A 21828-nucleotide genomic window follows, 5' to 3' on the forward strand; every position below is an offset into this window, starting at 1 on the left:
AGTTAACATGAGCAGTGAATAACTATCGTATTTTTAACATTCTGCAAAAACAGCTTTTAACAGTCAGGATCTAAGGCGCTGCGTTCAGGTCGCAGTCTCCCCTGGAGGCGTGGGTTCGAATCCCACTTCTGACATATTTTTAACAGCTAGTTGACTAGAGGTTGAAAGAGAATTGCACGAATTTCACAGGCGGGCCACAAACAGGCAAATAACAAAAGCGTGAGACCCTTGTTAACCCCCAAAAATAAAAAAATAAAACACGATTGCGTTAAAAAGAACCATTAAGCCATTTGCTAAGACTCCCTCCATTTTGACATGTGGACGTGTTGTCACTCTCACCCTGATGGTTGCTGATACTTCCAGACACTTTTCCGGTCTTATCTGAGGTATTTTATTATTTATATCAGAATGGCCATATTCTGAGGCCACTTTAACGCTCAATCAATGACGATTTAGTAGGCTTTTCCCATTGATGGACATATTGAAAGATAAATCAATGACAGGAGTTTTTAATTGATAAAAACCAATGACTATTTGATGTTGAAAGTGCAAGTCAGTATTGTGCATTTACTGGTCCTTGTGGTGATCTTAACTTTATCTCTGCTTTATCCCGACACCAAATCCAGCTTTTAATCAGTCAGGATGGCCTAAGGCGCTGCGTTCAGGTCGCAGTCTCCCCTGGAGGCGTGGGTTCGAATCCCACTTCTGACATACTTTTAACACCTGCATGTCATACTGCTTTGCAATAACCAGTTGACAAATAAATGTCTTAAGATAAAGGAAATTACATCCAGTTAACATGAGCAGTGAATAACTATCGTATTTTTAACATTCTGCAAAAACAGCTTTTAACAGTCAGGATCTAAGGCGCTGCGTTCAGGTCGCAGTCTCCCTGGCAAATCGAATCCCACTTCTGACATATTTTTAACAGCTAGTTGACTAGAGGTTGAAAGAGAATTGCACGAATTTCACCCGGGCCACAAACAGGCAAATAACAAAAGCGTGAGACCCTTGTTAACCCCCTGAATAAAAATAAAAAATAAAACACGATTGCGTTAAAAAGAACCATTAAGCCATTTGCTAAGACTCCTCCATTTTGACATGTGGACGTGTTGTCACTCTCACCCTGATGGTTGCTGATACTTCCAGACACTTTTCCGGTCTTATCTGAGGTATTTTATTATTTATATCAGAATGGCCATATTCTGAGGCCACTTTAACGCTCAATCAATGACGATTTAGTAGGCTTTTCCCATTGATGGACATATTGAAGATAAATCAATGACAGGAGTTTTTAATTGATAAAAACCAATGACTATTTGATGTTGAAAGTGCAAGTCAGTATTGTGCATTTACTGGTCCTTGTGGTGATCTCAGGAGACCGAACCTTTATCTACTTAAAGGCAGTACGCTTTATCCCGACACCAAATCCAGCTTTAATCAGTCAGGATGGCCGAGCGGTCTAAGGCGCTGCGTTCAGGTCGCAGTCTCCCTGGAGGCGTGGGTTCGAATCCCACTTCTGACATACTTTTAACACCTGCATGTCATACTGCTTTGCAATAACCAGTTGACAAATAAATGTCTTAAGATAAAGGAAATTACATCCAGTTAACATGAGCAGTGAATAACTATCGTATTTTTAACATTCTGCAAAAACAGCTTTTAACAGTCAGGATCTAAGGCGCTGTGTTCAGGTCGCAGTCTCCCCTGGAGGCGTGGGTTCGAATCCCACTTCTGACATATTTTTAACAGCTAGTTGACTAGAGGTTGAAAGAGAATTGCACGAATTTCACAGGCGGGCCACAAACAGGCAAATAACAAAAAGCGTGAGACCCCTTGTTAACCCCCCTAAATAAAAATAAAAAATAAAACACGATTGCGTTAAAAGAACCATTAAGCCATTTGCTAAGACTCCCTCCATTTTGACATGTGGACGTGTTGTCACTCTCACCCTGATGGTTGCTGATACTTCCAGACACTTTTCCGGTCTTATCTGAGGTATTTTATTATTTATATCAGAATGGCCATATTCTGAGGCCACTTTAACGCTCAATCAATGACGATTTAGTAGGCTTTTCCCATTGATGGACATATTGAAGATAAATCAATGACAGGAGTTTTTAATTGATAAAAACCAATGACTATTTGATGTTGAAAGTGCAAGTCAGTATTGTGCATTTACTGGTCCTTGTGGTGATCTCAGGAGACCGAACCTTTATCTACTTTAAGGCAGTACGCTTTATCCCGACACCAAATCCAGCTTTTAATAGTCAGGATGGCCGAGCGGTCTAAGGCGCTGCGTTCAGGTCGCAGTCTCCCCTGGAGGCGTGGGTTCGAATCCCACTTCTGACATACTTTTAACACCTGCATGTCATACTGCTTTGCAATAACCAGTTGACAAATAAATGTCTTAAGATAAAGGAAATTAAATCCAGTTAACATGAGCAGTGAATAACTATCGTATTTTTAACATTCTGCAAAAACAGCTTTTAACAGTCAGGATCTAAGGCGCTGTGTTCAGGTCGCAGTCTCCCCTGGAGGCGTGGGTTCGAATCCCACTTCTGACATATTTTTAACAGCTAGTTGACTAGAGGTTGAAAGAGAATTGCACGAATTTCACAGGCGGGCCACAAACAGGCAAATAACAAAAGCGTGAGACCCCTTGTTAACCCCCCTGAATAAAAATAAAAAATAAAACACGATTGCGTTAAAAGAACCATTAAGCCATTTGCTAAGACTCCCTCCATTTTGACATGTGGACGTGTTGTCACTCTCACCCTGATGGTTGCTGATACTTCCAGACACTTTTCCGGTCTTATCTGAGGTATTTTATTATTTATATCAGAATGGCCATATTCTGAGGCCACTTTAACGCTCAATCAATGACGATTTAGTAGGCTTTTCCCATTGATGGACATATTGAAGATAAATCAATGACAGGAGTTTTTAATTGATAAAAACCAATGACTATTTGATGTTGAAAGTGCAAGTCAGTATTGTGCATTTACTGGTCCTTGTGGTGATCTCAGGAGACCGAACCTTTATCTACTTAAAGGCAGTACGCTTTATCCCGACACCAAATCCAGCTTTTATCAGTCAGGATGGCCGAGCGGTCTAAGGCGCTGCGTTCAGGTTGCAGTCTCCCCTGGAGGCGTGGGTTCGAATCCCACTTCTGACATACTTTTAACACCTGCATGTCATACTGCTTTGCAATAACCAGTTGACAAATAAATGTCTTAAGATAAAGGAAATTACATCCAGTTAACATGAGCAGTGAATAACTATCGTATTTTTAACATTCTGCAAAAACAGCTTTTAACAGTCAGGATCTAAGGCGCTGCGTTCAGGTCGCAGTCTCCCCTGGAGGCGTGGGTTCGAATCCCACTTCTGACATACTTTTAACACCTGCATGTCATACTGCTTTGCAATAACCAGTTGACAAATAAATGTCTTAAGATAAAGGAAATTAAATCCAGTTAACATGAGCAGTGAATAACTATCGTATTTTTAACATTCTGCAAAAACAGCTTTTAACAGTCAGGATCTAAGGCGCTGTGTTCAGGTCGCAGTCTCCCCTGGAGGCGTGGGTTCGAATCCCACTTCTGACATATTTTTAACAGCTAGTTGACTAGAGGTTGAAAGAGAATTGCACGAATTTCACAGGCGGGCCACAAACAGGCAAATAACAAAAGCGTGAGACCCTTGTTAACCCCCCAAATAAAAAATAAAAAAATAAAACACGATTGCGTTAAAAAGAACCATTAAGCCATTTGCTAAGACTCCCTCCATTTTGACATGTGGACGTGTTGTCACTCTCACCCTGATGGTTGCTGATACTTCCAGACACTTTTCCGGTCTTATCTGAGGTATTTTATTATTTATATCAGAATGGCCATATTCTGAGGCCACTTTAACGCTCAATCAATGACGATTTAGTAGGCTTTTCCCATTGATGGACATATTGAAGATAAATCAATGACAGGAGTTTTTAATTGATAAAAACCAATGACTATTTGATGTTGAAAGTGCAAGTCAGTATTGTGCATTTACTGGTCCTTGTGGTGATCTCAGGAGACCGAACCTTTATCTACTTAAAGGCAGTACGCTTTATCCCGACACCAAATCCAGCTTTTATCAGTCAGGATGGCCGAGCGGTCTAAGGCGCTGCGTTCAGGTCGCAGTCTCCCCTGGAGGCGTGGGTTCGAATCCCACTTCTGACATACTTTTAACACCTGCATGTCATACTGCTTTGCAATAACCAGTTGACAAATAAATGTCTTAAGATAAAGGAAATTACATCCAGTTAACATGAGCAGTGAATAACTATCGTATTTTTAACATTCTGCAAAAACAGCTTTTAACAGTCAGGATCTAAGGCGCTGCGTTCAGGTCGCAGTCTCCCCTGGAGGCGTGGGTTCGAATCCCACTTCTGACATATTTTTAACAGCTAGTTGACTAGAGGTTGAAAGAGAATTGCACGAATTTCACAGGCGGGCCACAAACAGGCAAATAACAAAAGCGTGAGACCCCTTGTTAACCCCCTAAATAAAAAATAAAAAAATAAAACACGATTGCGTTAAAAATAACCATTAAGCCATTTGCTAAGACTCCCTCCATTTTGACATGTGGACGTGTTGTCACTCTCACCCTGATGGTTGCTGATACTTCCAGACACTTTTCCGGTCTTATCTGAGGTATTTTATTATTTATATCAGAATGGCCATATTCTGAGGCCACTTTAACGCTCAATCAATGACGATTTAGTAGGCTTTTCCCATTGATGGACATATTGAAGATAAATCAATGACAGGAGTTTTTAATTGATAAAAACCAATGACTATTTGATGTTGAAAGTGCAAGTCAGTATTGTGCATTTACTGGTCCTTGTGGTGATCTCAGGAGACCGAACCTTTATCTACTTTAAGGCAGTACGCTTTATCCCGACACCAAATCCAGCTTTTAATAGTCAGGATGGCCGAGCGGTCTAAGGCGCTGCGTTCAGGTCGCAGTCTCCCCTGGAGGCGTGGGTTCGAATCCCACTTCTGACATACTTTTAACACCTGCATGTCATACTGCTTTGCAATAACCAGTTGACAAATAAATGTCTTAAGATAAAGGAAATTAAATCCAGTTAACATGAGCAGTGAATAACTATCGTATTTTTAACATTCTGCAAAAACAGCTTTTAACAGTCAGGATCTAAGGCGCTGTGTTCAGGTCGCAGTCTCCCCTGGAGGCGTGGGTTCGAATCCCACTTCTGACATATTTTTAACAGCTAGTTGACTAGAGGTTGAAAGAGAATTGCACGAATTTCACAGGCGGGCCACAAACAGGCAAATAACAAAAGCGTGAGACCCCTTGTTTGAATAAAAAATAAAAAAAAATAAAACACGATTGCGTTAAAAAGAACCATTAAGCCATTTGCTAAGACTCCCTCCATTTTGACATGTGGACGTGTTGTCACTCTCACCCTGATGGTTGCTGATACTTCCAGACACTTTTCCGGTCTTATCTGAGGTATTTTATTATTTATATCAGAATGGCCATATTCTGAGGCCACTTTAACGCTCAATCAATGACGATTTAGTAGGCTTTTCCCATTGATGGACATATTGAAGATAAATCAATGACAGGAGTTTTTAATTGATAAAAACCAATGACTATTTGATGTTGAAAGTGCAAGTCAGTATTGTGCATTTACTGGTCCTTGTGGTGATCTCAGGAGACCGAACCTTTATCTACTTAAAGGCAGTACGCTTTATCCCGACACCAAATCCAGCTTTTATCAGTCAGGATGGCCGAGCGGTCTAAGGCGCTGCGTTCAGGTCGCAGTCTCCCCTGGAGGCGTGGGTTCGAATCCCACTTCTGACATACTTTTAACACCTGCATGTCATACTGCTTTGCAATAACCAGTTGACAAATAAATGTCTTAAGATAAAGGAAATTACATCCAGTTAACATGAGCAGTGAATAACTATCGTATTTTTAACATTCTGCAAAAACAGCTTTTAACAGTCAGGATCTAAGGCGCTGTGTTCAGGTCGCAGTCTCCCCTGGAGGCGTGGGTTCGAATCCCACTTCTGACATATTTTTAACAGCTAGTTGACTAGAGGTTGAAAGAGAATTGCACGAATTTCACAGGCGGGCCACAAACAGGCAAATAACAAAAGCGTGAGACCCCTTGTTAACCCCCTGAATAAAAAATAAAAAAAAATAAAACACGATTGCGTTAAAAAGAACCATTAAGCCATTTGCTAAGACTCCCTCCATTTTGACATGTGGACGTGTTGTCACTCTCACCCTGATGGTTGCTGATACTTCCAGACACTTTTCCGGTCTTATCTGAGGTATTTTATTATTTATATCAGAATGGCCATATTCTGAGGCCACTTTAACGCTCAATCAATGACGATTTAGTAGGCTTTTCCCATTGATGGACATATTGAAGATAAATCAATGACAGGAGTTTTTAATTGATAAAAACCAATGACTATTTGATGTTGAAAGTGCAAGTCAGTATTGTGCATTTACTGGTCCTTGTGGTGATCTCAGGAGACCGAACCTTTATCTACTTAAAGGCAGTACGCTTTATCCCGACACCAAATCCAGCTTTTATCAGTCAGGATGGCCGAGCGGTCTAAGGCGCTGCGTTCAGGTCGCAGTCTCCCCTGAAGGCGTGGGTTCGAATCCCACTTCTGACATTCTTTTAACACCTGCATGTCATACTGCTTTGCAATAACCAGTTGACAAATAAATGTCTTAAGATAAAGGAAATTACATCCAGTTAACATGAGCAGTGAATAACTATCGTATTTTTAACATTCTGCAAAAACAGCTTTTAACAGTCAGGATCTAAGGCGCTGTGTTCAGGTCGCAGTCTCCCCTGGAGGCGTGGGTTCGAATCCCACTTCTGACATATTTTTAACAGCTAGTTGACTAGAGGTTGAAAGAGAATTGCACGAATTTCACAGGCGGGCCACAAACAGGCAAATAACAAAAGCGTGAGACCCCTTGTTAACCCCCCCCCCAAATAAAAAATAAAACACGATTGCGTTAAAAAGAACCATTAAGCCATTTGCTAAGACTCCCTCCATTTTGACATGTGGACGTGTTGTCACTCTCACCCTGATGGTTGCTGATACTTCCAGACACTTTTCCGGTCTTATCTGAGGTATTTTATGATTTATATCAGAATGGCCATATTCTGAGGCCACTTTAACGCTCAATCAATGACGATTTAGTAGGCTTTTCCCATTGATGGACATATTGAAGATAAATCAATGACAGGAGTTTTTAATTGATAAAAACCAATGACTATTTGATGTTGAAAGTGCAAGTCAGTATTGTGCATTTACTGGTCCTTGTGGTGATCTCAGGAGACCGAACCTTTATCTACTTAAAGGCAGTACGCTTTATCCCGACACCAAATCCAGCTTTTATCAGTCAGGATGGCCGAGCGGTCTAAGGCGCTGCGTTCAGGTTGAAGTCTCCCCTGGAGGCGTGGGTTCGAATCCCACTTCTGACATACTTTTAACACCTGCATGTCATACTGCTTTGCAATAACCAGTTGACAAATAAATGTCTTAAGATAAAGGAAATTACATCCAGTTAACATGAGCAGTGAATAACTATCGTATTTTTAACATTCTGCAAAAACAGCTTTTAACAGTCAGGATCTAAGGCGCTGCGTTCAGGTCGCAGTCTCCCCTGGAGGCGTGGGTTCGAATCCCACTTCTGACATACTTTTAACACCTGCATGTCATACTGCTTTGCAATAACCAGTTGACAAATAAATGTCTTAAGATAAAGGAAATTAAATCCAGTTAACATGAGCAGTGAATAACTATCGTATTTTTAACATTCTGCAAAAACAGCTTTTAACAGTCAGGATCTAAGGCGCTGTGTTCAGGTCGCAGTCTCCCCTGGAGGCGTGGGTTCGAATCCCACTTCTGACATATTTTTAACAGCTAGTTGACTAGAGGTTGAAAGAGAATTGCACGAATTTCACAGGCGGGCCACAAACAGGCAAATAACAAAAGCGTGAGACCCCTTGTTAACCCCCCTGAATAAAAATAAAAAAATAAAACACGATTGCGTTAAAAAGAACCATTAAGCCATTTGCTAAGACTCCCTCCATTTTGACATGTGGACGTGTTGTCACTCTCACCCTGATGGTTGCTGATACTTCCAGACACTTTTCCGGTCTTATCTGAGGTATTTTATTATTTATATCAGAATGGCCATATTCTGAGGCCACTTTAACGCTCAATCAATGACGATTTAGTAGGCTTTTCCCATTGATGGACATATTGAAGATAAATCAATGACAGGAGTTTTTAATTGATAAAAACCAATGACTATTTGATGTTGAAAGTGCAAGTCAGTATTGTGCATTTACTGGTCCTTGTGGTGATCTCAGGAGACCGAACCTTTATCTACTTAAAGGCAGTACGCTTTATCCCGACACCAAATCCAGCTTTTATCAGTCAGGATGGCCGAGCGGTCTAAGGCGCTGCGTTCAGGTCGCAGTCTCCCCTGGAGGCGTGGGTTCGAATCCCACTTCTGACATACTTTTAACACCTGCATGTCATACTGCTTTGCAATAACCAGTTGACAAATAAATGTCTTAAGATAAAGGAAATTACATCCAGTTAACATGAGCAGTGAATAACTATCGTATTTTTAACATTCTGCAAAAACAGCTTTTAACAGTCAGGATCTAAGGCGCTGCGTTCAGGTCGCAGTCTCCCCTGGAGGCGTGGGTTCGAATCCCACTTCTGACATATTTTTAACAGCTAGTTGACTAGAGGTTGAAAGAGAATTGCACGAATTTCACAGGCGGGCCACAAACAGGCAAATAACAAAAGCGTGAGACCCCTTGTTAACCCCCCAAATAAAAAATAAAAAACACGATTGCGTTAAAAAGAACCATTAAGCCATTTGCTAAGACTCCCTCCATTTTGACATGTGGACGTGTTGTCACTCTCACCCTGATGGTTGCTGATACTTCCAGACACTTTTCCGGTCTTATCTGAGGTATTTTATTATTTATATCAGAATGGCCATATTCTGAGGCCACTTTAACGCTCAATCAATGACGATTTAGTAGGCTTTTCCCATTGATGGACATATTGAAGATAAATCAATGACAGGAGTTTTTAATTGATAAAAACCAATGACTATTTGATGTTGAAAGTGCAAGTCAGTATTGTGCATTTACTGGTCCTTGTGGTGATCTCAGGAGACCGAACCTTTATCTACTTTAAAGGCAGTACGCTTTATCCCGACACCAAATCCAGCTTTTAATCAGTCAGGATGGCCGAGCGGTCTAAGGCGCTGCGTTCAGGTCGCAGTCTCCCCTGGAGGCGTGGGTTCGAATCCCACTTCTGACATACTTTTAACACCTGCATGTCATACTGCTTTGCAATAACCAGTTGACAAATAAATGTCTTAAGATAAAGGAAATTACATCCAGTTAACATGAGCAGTGAATAACTATCGTATTTTTAACATTCTGCAAAAACAGCTTTTAACAGTCAGGATCTAAGGCGCTGTGTTCAGGTCGCAGTCTCCCTGGAGGCGTGGGTTCGAATCCCACTTCTGACATATTTTTAACAGCTAGTTGACTAGAGGTTGAAAGAGAATTGCACGAATTTCACAGGCGGGCCACAAACAGGCAAATAACAAAAGCGTGAGACCCCTTGTTAACCCCCCTGAAAAAAAAATAAAAAAAAAAAACACGATTGCGTTAAAAAGAACCATTAAGCCATTTGCTAAGACTCCCTCCATTTTGACATGTGGACGTGTTGTCACTCTCACCCTGATGGTTGCTTATACTTCCAGACACTTTTCCGGTCTTATCTGAGGTATTTTATTATTTATATCAGAATGGCCATATTCTGAGGCCACTTTAACGCTCAATCAATGACGATTTAGTAGGCTTTTCCCATTGATGGACATATTGAAGATAAATCAATGACAGGAGTTTTTAATTGATAAAAACCAATGACTATTTGATGTTGAAAGTGCAAGTCAGTATTGTGCATTTACTGGTCCTTGTGGTGATCTCAGGAGACCGAACCTTTATCTACTTAAAGGCAGTACGCTTTATCCCGACACCAAATCCAGCTTTTATCATTCAGGATGGCCGAGCGGTCTAAGGCGCTGCGTTCAGGTAGCAATCTCCCCTGGAGGCGTGGGTTCGAATCCCACTTCTGACATACTTTTAACACCTGCATGTCATACTGCTTTGCAATAACCAGTTGACAAATAAATGTCTTAAGATAAAGGAAATTACATCCAGTTAACATGAGCAGTGAATAACTATCGTATTTTTAACATTCTGCAAAAACAGCTTTTAACAGTCAGGATCTAAGGCGCTGTGTTCAGGTCGCAGTCTCCCCTGGAGGCGTGGGTTCGAATCCCACTTCTGACATACTTTTAACACCTGCATGTCATACTGCTTTGCAATAACCAGTTGACAAATAAATGTCTTAAGATAAAGGAAATTAAATCCAGTTAACATGAGCAGTGAATAACTATCGTATTTTTAACATTCTGCAAAAACAGCTTTTAACAGTCAGGATCTAAGGCGCTGTGTTCAGGTCGCAGTCTCCCCTGGAGGCGTGGGTTCGAATCCCACTTCTGACATATTTTTAACAGCTAGTTGACTAGAGGTTGAAAGAGAATTGCACGAATTTCACAGGCGGGCCACAAACAGGCAAATAACAAAAGCGTGAGACCCCTTGTTAACCCCCCTGAATAAAAAATAAAAAAATAAAACACGATTGCGTTAAAAAGAACCATTAAGCCATTTGCTAAGACTCCCTCCATTTTGACATGTGGACGTGTTGTCACTCTCACCCTGATGGTTGCTTATACTTCCAGACACTTTTCCGGTCTTATCTGAGGTATTTTATTATTTATATCAGAATGGCCATATTCTGAGGCCACTTTAACGCTCAATCAATGACGATTTAGTAGGCTTTTCCCATTGATGGACATATTGAAGATAAATCAATGACAGGAGTTTTTAATTGATAAAAACCAATGACTATTTGATGTTGAAAGTGCAAGTCAGTATTGTGCATTTACTGGTCCTTGTGGTGATCTCAGGAGACCGAACCTTTATCTACTTAAAGGCAGTACGCTTTATCCCGACACCAAATCCAGCTTTTATCAGTCAGGATGGCCGAGCGGTCTAAGGCGCTGCGTTCAGGTCGCAGTCTCCCCTGGAGGCGTGGGTTCGAATCCCACTTCTGACATACTTTTAACACCTGCATGTCATACTGCTTTGCAATAACCAGTTGACAAATAAATGTCTTAAGATAAAGGAAATTACATCCAGTTAACATGAGCAGTGAATAACTATCGTATTTTTAACATTCTGCAAAAACAGCTTTTAACAGTCAGGATCTAAGTCAGGTCGCAGTCTCCCCTGGAGGCGTGGGTTCGAATCCCACTTCTGACATACTTTTAACACCTGCATGTCATACTGCTTTGCAATAACCAGTTGACAAATAAATGTCTTAAGATAAAGGAAATTAAATCCAGTTAACATGAGCAGTGAATAACTATCGTATTTTTAACATTCTGCAAAAACAGCTTTTAACAGTCAGGATCTAAGGCGCTGTGTTCAGGTCGCAGTCTCCCCTGGAGGCGTGGGTTCGAATCCCACTTCTGACATATTTTTAACAGCTAGTTGACTAGAGGTTGAAAGAGAATTGCACGAATTTCACAGGCGGGCCACAAACAGGCAAATAACAAAAGCGTGAGACCCCTTGTTAACCCCCCCCAAATAAAAATAAAAAAATAAAACACGATTGCGTTAAAAAGAACCATTAAGCCATTTGCTAAGACTCCCTCCATTTTGACATGTGGACGTGTTGTCACTCTCACCCTGATGGTTGCTGATACTTCCAGACACTTTTCCGGTCTTATCTGAGGTATTTTATTATTTATATCAGAATGGCCATATTCTGAGGCCACTTTAACGCTCAATCAATGACGATTTAGTAGGCTTTTCCCATTGATGGACATATTGAAGATAAATCAATGACAGGAGTTTTTAATTGATAAAAACCAATGACTATTTGATGTTGAAAGTGCAAGTCAGTATTGTGCATTTACTGGTCCTTGTGGTGATCTCAGGAGACCGAACCTTTATCTACTTAAAGGCAGTACGCTTTATCCCGACACCAAATCCAGCTTTTATCAGTCAGGATGGCCGAGCGGTCTAAGGCGCTGCGTTCAGGTCGCAGTCTCCCCTGGAGGCGTGGGTTCGAATCCCACTTCTGACATACTTTTAACACCTGCATGTCATACTGCTTTGCAATAACCAGTTGACAAATAAATGTCTTAAGATAAAGGAAATTACATCCAGTTAACATGAGCAGTGAATAACTATCGTATTTTTAACATTCTGCAAAAACAGCTTTTAACAGTCAGGATCTAAGGCGCTGTGTTCAGGTCGCAGTCTCCCCTGGAGGCGTGGGTTCGAATCCCACTTCTGACATATTTTTAACAGCTAGTTGACTAGAGGTTGAAAGAGAATTGCACGAATTTCACAGGCGGGCCACAAACAGGCAAATAACAAAAGCGTGAGACCCTTGTTAACCCCCAAATAAAAAATAAAACACGATTGCGTTAAAAAGAACCATTAAGCCATTTGCTAAGACTCCCTCCATTTTGACATGTGGACGTGTTGTCACTCTCACCCTGATGGTTGCTGATACTTCCAGACACTTTTCCGGTCTTATCTGAGGTATTTTATTATTTATATCAGAATGGCCATATTCTGAGGCCACTTTAACGCTCAATCAATGACGATTTAGTAGGCTTTTCCCATTGATGGACATATTGAAGATAAATCAATGACAGGAGTTTTTAATTGATAAAAACCAATGACTATTTGATGTTGAAAGTGCAAGTCAGTATTGTGCATTTACTGGTCCTTGTGGTGATCTCAGGAGACCGAACCTTTATCTACTTAAAGGCAGTACGCTTTATCCCGACACCAAATCCAGCTTTTATCAGTCAGGATGGCCGAGCGGTCTAAGGCGCTGCGTTCAGGTCGCAGTCTCCCCTGGAGGCGTGGGTTCGAATCCCACTTCTGACATACTTTAACACCTGCATGTCATACTGCTTTGCAATAACCAGTTGACAAATAAATGTCTTAAGATAAAGGAAATTACATCCAGTTAACATGAGCAGTGAATAACTATCGTATTTTTAACATTCTGCAAAAACAGCTTTTAACAGTCAGGATCTAAGGCGCGATGTTCAGGCGCAGTTCCCTGAGGCGTGGGTCAAATTGAAATAAATCAAATCAAATTTTAATTTATATAAAAACCTTCGTACATCAGTGCTGATTTTTATCTCAAAGTGCTTTACAGTCCTTGTGGTGATTCAGCCTAAAACCCCAAACAGCATATTTTTAACAATGCTAGAGGTTGAAAGAAAACGCACAGGCGGGCCACAAACAGGCAAATAACAAAACTCCCTTGTTAACCCCCCAAAACCTAAAAAGCTCCATTTTGACATGGGGTGGCCAGTCCACCCTGATGGCGCTGGCTTTTCCGGTCTTATCTGGAATTATAATCCCACTTTGACAAATTCATAAATGACCATGGTCGAAATAATTTTAACACCTGCATGTCATACTGCTCCCCTGGATGGCGTGGGAAGAAACTTCTGACATAGTTTTTGCATATTGCAAGTAACCTCATTTCTGACAAATAAATGTCTTAAGATAAAGGAAATTTATCCAGTTAACATGAGCAATAAATGTATTCTTGCAAAACCAGATGTGTTCAGGTCGCAGTCTCCCCTGGAGGCGTGGGTTCGAATCCCACTTCTGACATACTTTTAACACCTGCATGTCATACTGCTTTGCAATAACCAGTTGACAAATAAATGTCTTAAGATAAAGGAAATTAAATCCAGTTAACATGAGCAGTGAATAACTATCGTATTTTTAACATTCTGCAAAAACAGCTTTTAACAGTCAGGATCTAAGGCGCTGTGTTCAGGTCGCAGTCTCCCCTGGAGGCGTGGGTTCGAATCCCACTTCTGACATATTTTTAACAGCTAGTTGACTAGAGGTTGAAAGAGAATTGCACGAATTTCACAGGCGGGCCACAAACAGGCAAATAACAAAAGCGTGAGACCCCTTGTTAACCCCCCCCCCCAAATAAAAAATAAAAAAATAAAACACGATTGCGTTAAAAAGAACCATTAAGCCATTTGCTAAGACTCCCTCCATTTTGACATGTGGACGTGTTGTCACTCTCACCCTGATGGTTGCTGATACTTCCAGACACTTTTCCGGTCTTATCTGAGGTATTTTATTATTTATATCAGAATGGCCATATTCTGAGGCCACTTTAACGCTCAATCAATGACGATTTAGTAGGCTTTTCCCATTGATGGACATATTGAAGATAAATCAATGACAGGAGTTTTTAATTGATAAAAACCAATGACTATTTGATGTTGAAAGTGCAAGTCAGTATTGTGCATTTACTGGTCCTTGTGGTGATCTCAGGAGACCGAACCTTTATCTACTTAAAGGCAGTACGCTTTATCCCGACACCAAATCCAGCTTTTATCAGTCAGGATGGCCGAGCGGTCTAAGGCGCTGCGTTCAGGTCGCAGTCTCCCCTGGAGGCGTGGGTTCGAATCCCACTTCTGACATACTTTTAACACCTGCATGTCATACTGCTTTGCAATAACCAGTTGACAAATAAATGTCTTAAGATAAAGGAAATTACATCCAGTTAACATGAGCAGTGAATAACTATCGTATTTTTAACATTCTGCAAAAACAGCTTTTAACAGTCAGGATCTAAGGCGCTGTGTTCAGGTCGCAGTCTCCCCTGGAGGCGTGGGTTCGAATCCCACTTCTGACATATTTTTAACAGCTAGTTGACTAGAGGTTGAAAGAGAATTGCACGAATTTCACAGGCGGGCCACAAACAGGCAAATAACAAAAGCGTGAGACCCCTTGTTAACCCCCCAAATAAAAAATAAAAAAATAAAACACGATTGCGTTAAAAAGAACCATTAAGCCATTTGCTAAGACTCCCTCCATTTTGACATGTGGACGTGTTGTCACTCTCACCCTGATGGTTGCTGATACTTCCAGACACTTTTCCGGTCTTATCTGAGGTATTTTATTATTTATATCAGAATGGCCATATTCTGAGGCCACTTTAACGCTCAATCAATGACGATTTAGTAGGCTTTTCCCATTGATGGACATATTGAAGATAAATCAATGACAGGAGTTTTTAATTGATAAAACCAATGACTATTTGATGTTGAAAGTGCAAGTCAGTATTGTGCATTTACTGGTCCTTGTGGTGATCTCAGGAGACCGAACCTTTATCTACTTAAAGGCAGTACGCTTTATCCCGACACCAAATCCAGCTTTTATCAGTCAGGATGGCCGAGCGGTCTAAGGCGCTGCGTTCAGGTCGCAGTCTCCCCTGGAGGCGTGGGTTCGAATCCCACTTCTGACATACTTTTAACACCTGCATGTCATACTGCTTTGCAATAACCAGTTGACAAATAAATGTCTTAAGATAAAGGAAATTACATCCAGTTAACATGAGCAGTGAATAACTATCGTATTTTTAACATTCTGCAAAAACAGCTTTTAACAGTCAGGATCTAAGGCGCTGCGTTCAGGTCGCAGTCTCCCCTGGAGGCGTGGGTTGAATCCCACTTCTGACATACTTTTAACACCTGCATGTCATACTGCTTTGCAATAACCAGTTGACAAATAAATGTCTTAAGATAAAGGAAATTAAATCCAGTTAACATGAGCAGTGAATAACTATCGTATTTTTAACATTCTGCAAAAACAGCTTTTAACAGTCAGGATCTAAGGCGCTGTGTTCAGGTCGCAGTCTCCCCTGGAGGCGTGGGTTCGAATCCCACTTCTGACATATTTTTAACAGCTAGTTGACTAGAGGTTGAAAGAGAATTGCACGAATTTCACAGGCGGGCCACAAACAGGCAAATAACAAAAGCGTGAGACCCTTGTTAACCCCCCAAATAAAAAAAAAAAAAATAAAACACGATTGCGTTAAAAAGAACCATTAAGCCATTTGCTAAGACTCCCTCCATTTTGACATGTGGACGTGTTGTCACTCTCACCCTGATGGTTGCTGATACTTCCAGACACTTTTCCGGTCTTATCTGAGGTATTTTATTATTTATATCAGAATGGCCATATTCTGAGGCCACTTTAACGCTCAATCAATGACGATTTAGTAGGCTTTTCCCATTGATGGACATATTGAAGATAAATCAATGACAGGAGTTTTTAATTGATAAAAACCAATGACTATTTGATGTTGAAAGTGCAAGTCAGTATTGTGCATTTACTGGTCCTTGTGGTGATCTCAGGAGACCGAACCTTTATCTACTTAAAGGCAGTACGCTTTATCCCGACACCAAATCCAGCTTTTATCAGTCAGGATGGCCGAGCGGTCTAAGGCGCTGCGTTCAGGTCGCAGTCTCCCCTGGAGGCGTGGGTTCGAATCCCACTTCTGACATACTTTTAACACCTGCATGTCATACTGCTTTGCAATAACCAGTTGACAAATAAATGTCTTAAGATAAAGGAAATTACATCCAGTTAACATGAGCAGTGAATAACTATCGTATTTTTAACATTCTGCAAAAACAGCTTTTAACAGTCAGGATCTAAGGCGCTGCGTTCAGGTCGCAGTCTCCCCTGGAGGCGTGGGTTCGAATCCCACTTCTGACATACTTTTAACACCTGCATGTCATACTGCTTTGCAATAACCAGTTGACAAATAAATGTCTTAAGATAAAGGAAATTAAATCCAGTTAACATGAGCAGTGAATAACTATCGTATTTTTAACATTCTGCAAAAACAGCTTTTAACAGTCAGGATCTAAGGCGCTGTGTTCAGGTCGCAGTCTCCCCTGGAGGCGTGGGTTCGAATCCCACTTCTGACATATTTTTAACAGCTAGTTGACTAGAGGTTGAAAGAGAATTGCACGAATTTCACAGGCGGGCCACAAACAGGCAAATAACAAAAGCGTGAGACCCCTTGTTAACCCCCCAAATAAAAAATAAAAAAATAAAACACGATTGCGTTAAAAAGAACCATTAAGCCATTTGCTAAGACTCCCTCCATTTTGACATGTGGACGTGTTGTCACTCTCACCCTGATGGTTGCTGATACTTCCAGACACTTTTCCGGTCTTATCTGAGGTATTTTATTATTTATATCAGAATGGCCATATTCTGAGGCCACTTTAACGCTCAATCAATGACGATTTAGTAGGCTTTTCCCATTGATGGACATATTGAAGATAAATCAATGACAGGAGTTTTTAATTGATAAAAACCAATGACTATTTGATGTTGAAAGTGCAAGTCAGTATTGTGCATTTACTGGTCCTTGTGGTGATCTCAGGAGACCGAACCTTTATCTACTTTAAAGGCAGTATGCTTTATCCCGACACCAAATCCAGCTTTTAATAGTCAGGATGGCCGAGCGGTCTAAGGCGCTGCGTTCAGGTCGCAGTCTGCCCTGGAGGCGTGGGTTCGAATCCCACTTCTGACATACTTTTAACACCTGCATGTCATACTGCTTTGCAATAACCAGTTGACAAATAAATGTCTTAAGATAAAGGAAATTACATCCAGTTAACATGAGCAGTGAATAACTATCGTATTTTTAACATTCTGCAAAAACAGCTTTTAACAGTCAGGATCTAAGGCGCTGTGTTCAGGTCGCAGTCTCCCCTGGAGGCGTGGGTTCGAATCCCACTTCTGACATATTTTTAACAGCTAGTTGACTAGAGGTTGAAAGAGAATTGCACGAATTTCACAGGCGGGCCACAAACAGGCAAATAACAAAAGCGTGAGACCCCTTGTTAACCCCCCAAAAATAAAAAAATAAAACACGATTGCGTTAAAAAGAACCATTAAGCCATTTGCTAAGACTCCCTCCATTTTGACATGTGGACGTGTTGTCACTCTCACCCTGATGGTTGCTGATACTTCCAGACACTTTTCCGGTCTTATCTGAGGTATTTTATTATTTATATCAGAATGGCCATATTCTGAGGCCACTTTAACGCTCAATCAATGACGATTTAGTAGGCTTTTCCCATTGATGGACATATTGAAGATAAATCAATGACAGGAGTTTTTAATTGATAAAAACCAATGACTATTTGATGTTGAAAGTGCAAGTCAGTATTGTGCATTTACTGGTCCTTGTGGTGATCTCAGGAGACCGAACCTTTATCTACTTAAAGGCAGTACGCTTTATCCCGACACCAAATCCAGCTTTTATCAGTCAGGATGGCCGAGCGGTCTAAGGCGCTGCGTTCAGGTCGCAGTCTCCCCTGGAGGCGTGGGTTCGAATCCCACTTCTGACATACTTTTAACACCTGCATGTCATACTGCTTTGCAATAACCAGTTGACAAATAAATGTCTTAAGATAAAGGAAATTACATCCAGTTAACATGAGCAGTGAATAACTATCGTATTTTTAACATTCTGCAAAAACAGCTTTTAACAGTCAGGATCTAAGGCGCTGTGTTCAGGTCGCAGTCTCCCCTGGAGGCGTGGGTTCGAATCCCACTTCTGACATATTTTTAACAGCTAGTTGACTAGAGGTTGAAAGAGAATTGCACGAATTTCACAGGCGGGCCACAAACAGGCAAATAACAAAAGCGTGAGACCCCTTGTTAACCCCCCCCAAATAAAAATAAAAAATAAAACACGATTGCGTTAAAAAGAACCATTAAGCCATTTGCTAAGACTCCCTCCATTTTGACATGTGGACGTGTTGTCACTCTCACCCTGATGGTTGCTGATACTTCCAGACACTTTTCCGGTCTTATCTGAGGTATTTTATTATTTATATCAGAATGGCCATATTCTGAGGCCACTTTAACGCTCAATCAATGACGATTTAGTAGGCTTTTCCCATTGATGGACATATTGAAGATAAATCAATGACAGGAGTTTTTAATTGATAAAAACCAATGACTATTTGATGTTGAAAGTGCAAGTCAGTATTGTGCATTTACTGGTCCTTGTGGTGATCTCAGGAGACCGAACCTTTATCTACTTAAAGGCAGTACGCTTTATCCCGACACCAAATCCAGCTTTTATCAGTCAGGATGGCCGAGCGGTCTAAGGCGCTGCGTTCAGGTCGCAGTCTCCCCTGGAGGCGTGGGTTCGAATCCCACTTCTGACATACTTTTAACACCTGCATGTCATACTGCTTTGCAATAACCAGTTGACAAATAAATGTCTTAAGATAAAGGAAATTAAATCCAGTTAACATGAGCAGTGAATAACTATCGTATTTTTAACATTCTGCAAAAACAGCTTTTAACAGTCAGGATCTAAGGCGCTGTGTTCAGGTCGCAGTCTCCCCTGGAGGCGTGGGTTCGAATCCCACTTCTGACATATTTTTAACAGCTAGTTGACTAGAGGTTGAAAGAGAATTGCACGAATTTCACAGGCGGGCCACAAACAGGCAAATAACAAAAGCGTGAGACCCCTTGTTAACCCCCCCCCCCAAATAAAAAATAAAAAAATAAAACACGATTGCGTTAAAAAGAACCATTAAGCCATTTGCTAAGACTCCCTCCATTTTGACATGTGGACGTGTTGTCACTCTCACCCTGATGGTTGCTGATACTTCCAGACACTTTTCCGGTCTTATCTGAGGTATTTTATTATTTATATCAGAATGGCCATATTCTGAGGCCACTTTAACGCTCAATCAATGACGATTTAGTAGGCTTTTCCCATTGATGGACATATTGAAGATAAATCAATGACAGGAGTTTTTAATTGATAAAAACCAATGACTATTTGATGTTGAAAGTGCAAGTCAGTATTGTGCATTTACTGGTCCTTGTGGTGATCTCAGGAGACCGAACCTTTATCTACTTAAAGGCAGTACGCTTTATCCCGACACCAAATCCAGCTTTTATCAGTCAGGATGGCCGAGCGGTCTAAGGCGCTGCGTTCAGGTCGCAGTCTCCCCTGGAGGCGTGGGTTCGAATCCCACTTCTGACATACTTTTAACACCTGCATGTCATACTGCTTTGCAATAACCAGTTGACAAATAAATGTCTTAAGATAAAGGAAATTAAATCCAGTTAACATGAGCAGTGAATAACTATCGTATTTTTAACATTCTGCAAAAACAGCTTTTAACAGTCAGGATCTAAGGCGCTGTGTTCAGGTCGCAGTCTCCCCTGGAGGCGTGGGTTCGAATCCCACTTCTGACATATTTTTAACAGCTAGTTGACTAGAGGTTGAAAGAGAATTGCACGAATTTCACAGGCGGGCCACAAACAGGCAAATAACAAAAGCGTGAGACCCCTTGTTAACCCCCCAAATAAAAAATAAAAAAATAAAACACGATTGCGTTAAAAGAACCATTAAGCCATTTGCTAAGACTCCCTCCATTTTGACATGTGGACGTGTTGTCACTCTCACCCTGATGGTTGCTGATACTTCCAGACACTTTTCCGGTCTTATCTGAGGTATTTTATTATTTATATCAGAATGGCCATATTCTGAGGCCACTTTAACGCTCAATCAATGACGATTTAGTAGGCTTTTCCCATTGATGGACATATTGAAGATAAATCAATGACAGGAGTTTTTAATTGATAAAAACCAATGACTATTTGATGTTGAAAGTGCAAGTCAGTATTGTGCATTTACTGGTCCTTGTGGTGATCTCAGGAGACCGAACCTTTATCTACTTAAAGGCAGTACGCTTTATCCCGACACCAAATCCAGCTTTTATCAGTCAGGATGGCCGAGCGGTCTAAGGCGCTGCGTTCAGGTGCAGTCTCCCTGGAGGCGTGGGTTCGAATCCCACTTCTGACATACTTTTAACACCTGCATGTCATACTGCTTTGCAATAACCAGTTGACAAATAAATGTCTTAAGATAAAGGAAATTACATCCAGTTAACATGAGCAGTGAATAACTATCGTATTTTTAACATTCTGCAAAAACAGCTTTTAACAGTCAGGATCTAAGGCGCTGCGTTCAGGTCGCAGTCTCCCCTGGAGGCGTGGGTTCGAATCCCACTTCTGACATACTTTTAACACCTGCATGTCATACTGCTTTGCAATAACCAGTTGACAAATAAATGTCTTAAGATAAAGGAAATTAAATCCAGTTAACATGAGCAGTGAATAACTATCGTATTTTTAACATTCTGCAAAAACAGCTTTTAACAGTCAGGATCTAAGGCGCTGTGTTCAGGTCGCAGTCTCCCCTGGAGGCGTGGGTTCGAATCCCACTTCTGACATATTTTTAACAGCTAGTTGACTAGAGGTTGAAAGAGAATTGCACGAATTTCACAGGCGGGCCACAAACAGGCAAATAACAAAAGCGTGAGACCCCTTGTTAACCCCCCCCCCAAATAAAAAAAATAAAAAAATAAAACACGATTGCGTTAAAAAGAACCATTAAGCCATTTGCTAAGACTCCCTCCATTTTGACATGTGGACGTGTTGTCACTCTCACCCTGATGGTTGCTGATACTTCCAGACACTTTTCCGGTCTTATCTGAGGTATTTTATTATTTATATCAGAATGGCCATATTCTGAGGCCACTTTAACGCTCAATCAATGACGATTTAGTAGGCTTTTCCCATTGATGGACATATTGAAGATAAATCAATGACAGGAGTTTTTAATTGATAAAAACCAATGACTATTTGATGTTGAAAGTGCAAGTCAGTATTGTGCATTTACTGGTCCTTGTGGTGATCTCAGGAGACCGAACCTT

The 21828-nt window shown here is 40.9% G+C and overlaps 20 non-coding genes across 20 annotated transcripts; all 20 read left to right on the plus strand.

Annotated features, from left to right (window-relative positions):
- The first annotated feature begins 1443 nt into the window (after window positions 1-1443).
- On the plus strand, window positions 1444-1525 carry trnal-cag (transfer RNA leucine (anticodon CAG)). Its single transcript has one exon. It is a non-coding gene; the product is annotated as a tRNA-Leu (tRNA).
- Window positions 1526-2269: 744 nt separating this feature from the next.
- trnal-cag (transfer RNA leucine (anticodon CAG)) lies at window positions 2270-2352 on the plus strand. Its single transcript has one exon. It is a non-coding gene; the product is annotated as a tRNA-Leu (tRNA).
- A 743-nt stretch (window positions 2353-3095) lies between these two features.
- Window positions 3096-3178, plus strand: trnal-cag (transfer RNA leucine (anticodon CAG)). The gene has a single exon. It is a non-coding gene; the product is annotated as a tRNA-Leu (tRNA).
- A 959-nt stretch (window positions 3179-4137) lies between these two features.
- On the plus strand, window positions 4138-4220 carry trnal-cag (transfer RNA leucine (anticodon CAG)). The gene has a single exon. It is a non-coding gene; the product is annotated as a tRNA-Leu (tRNA).
- Window positions 4221-4965: 745 nt separating this feature from the next.
- trnal-cag (transfer RNA leucine (anticodon CAG)) lies at window positions 4966-5048 on the plus strand. The gene has a single exon. It is a non-coding gene; the product is annotated as a tRNA-Leu (tRNA).
- Window positions 5049-5788: 740 nt separating this feature from the next.
- trnal-cag (transfer RNA leucine (anticodon CAG)) lies at window positions 5789-5871 on the plus strand. Its single transcript has one exon. It is a non-coding gene; the product is annotated as a tRNA-Leu (tRNA).
- A 747-nt stretch (window positions 5872-6618) lies between these two features.
- Window positions 6619-6701, plus strand: trnal-cag (transfer RNA leucine (anticodon CAG)). Its single transcript has one exon. It is a non-coding gene; the product is annotated as a tRNA-Leu (tRNA).
- A 741-nt stretch (window positions 6702-7442) lies between these two features.
- trnal-cag (transfer RNA leucine (anticodon CAG)) lies at window positions 7443-7525 on the plus strand. Its single transcript has one exon. It is a non-coding gene; the product is annotated as a tRNA-Leu (tRNA).
- Window positions 7526-8485: 960 nt separating this feature from the next.
- On the plus strand, window positions 8486-8568 carry trnal-cag (transfer RNA leucine (anticodon CAG)). The gene has a single exon. It is a non-coding gene; the product is annotated as a tRNA-Leu (tRNA).
- A 741-nt stretch (window positions 8569-9309) lies between these two features.
- On the plus strand, window positions 9310-9392 carry trnal-cag (transfer RNA leucine (anticodon CAG)). Its single transcript has one exon. It is a non-coding gene; the product is annotated as a tRNA-Leu (tRNA).
- A 1789-nt stretch (window positions 9393-11181) lies between these two features.
- trnal-cag (transfer RNA leucine (anticodon CAG)) lies at window positions 11182-11264 on the plus strand. Its single transcript has one exon. It is a non-coding gene; the product is annotated as a tRNA-Leu (tRNA).
- A 952-nt stretch (window positions 11265-12216) lies between these two features.
- Window positions 12217-12299, plus strand: trnal-cag (transfer RNA leucine (anticodon CAG)). The gene has a single exon. It is a non-coding gene; the product is annotated as a tRNA-Leu (tRNA).
- Window positions 12300-13034: 735 nt separating this feature from the next.
- On the plus strand, window positions 13035-13117 carry trnal-cag (transfer RNA leucine (anticodon CAG)). Its single transcript has one exon. It is a non-coding gene; the product is annotated as a tRNA-Leu (tRNA).
- Window positions 13118-14611: 1494 nt separating this feature from the next.
- trnal-cag (transfer RNA leucine (anticodon CAG)) lies at window positions 14612-14694 on the plus strand. The gene has a single exon. It is a non-coding gene; the product is annotated as a tRNA-Leu (tRNA).
- A 744-nt stretch (window positions 14695-15438) lies between these two features.
- Window positions 15439-15521, plus strand: trnal-cag (transfer RNA leucine (anticodon CAG)). The gene has a single exon. It is a non-coding gene; the product is annotated as a tRNA-Leu (tRNA).
- A 958-nt stretch (window positions 15522-16479) lies between these two features.
- Window positions 16480-16562, plus strand: trnal-cag (transfer RNA leucine (anticodon CAG)). The gene has a single exon. It is a non-coding gene; the product is annotated as a tRNA-Leu (tRNA).
- Window positions 16563-17523: 961 nt separating this feature from the next.
- On the plus strand, window positions 17524-17606 carry trnal-cag (transfer RNA leucine (anticodon CAG)). The gene has a single exon. It is a non-coding gene; the product is annotated as a tRNA-Leu (tRNA).
- A 740-nt stretch (window positions 17607-18346) lies between these two features.
- On the plus strand, window positions 18347-18429 carry trnal-cag (transfer RNA leucine (anticodon CAG)). Its single transcript has one exon. It is a non-coding gene; the product is annotated as a tRNA-Leu (tRNA).
- Window positions 18430-19174: 745 nt separating this feature from the next.
- trnal-cag (transfer RNA leucine (anticodon CAG)) lies at window positions 19175-19257 on the plus strand. The gene has a single exon. It is a non-coding gene; the product is annotated as a tRNA-Leu (tRNA).
- Window positions 19258-20007: 750 nt separating this feature from the next.
- On the plus strand, window positions 20008-20090 carry trnal-cag (transfer RNA leucine (anticodon CAG)). Its single transcript has one exon. It is a non-coding gene; the product is annotated as a tRNA-Leu (tRNA).
- Window positions 20091-21828: the final 1738 nt, after the last annotated feature.

The sequence above is a fragment of the Oncorhynchus keta genome, chromosome 30 (genome assembly GCF_023373465.1).
Source record: "Oncorhynchus keta strain PuntledgeMale-10-30-2019 chromosome 30, Oket_V2, whole genome shotgun sequence".
Lineage (NCBI taxonomy): Eukaryota > Metazoa > Chordata > Actinopteri > Salmoniformes > Salmonidae > Oncorhynchus > Oncorhynchus keta.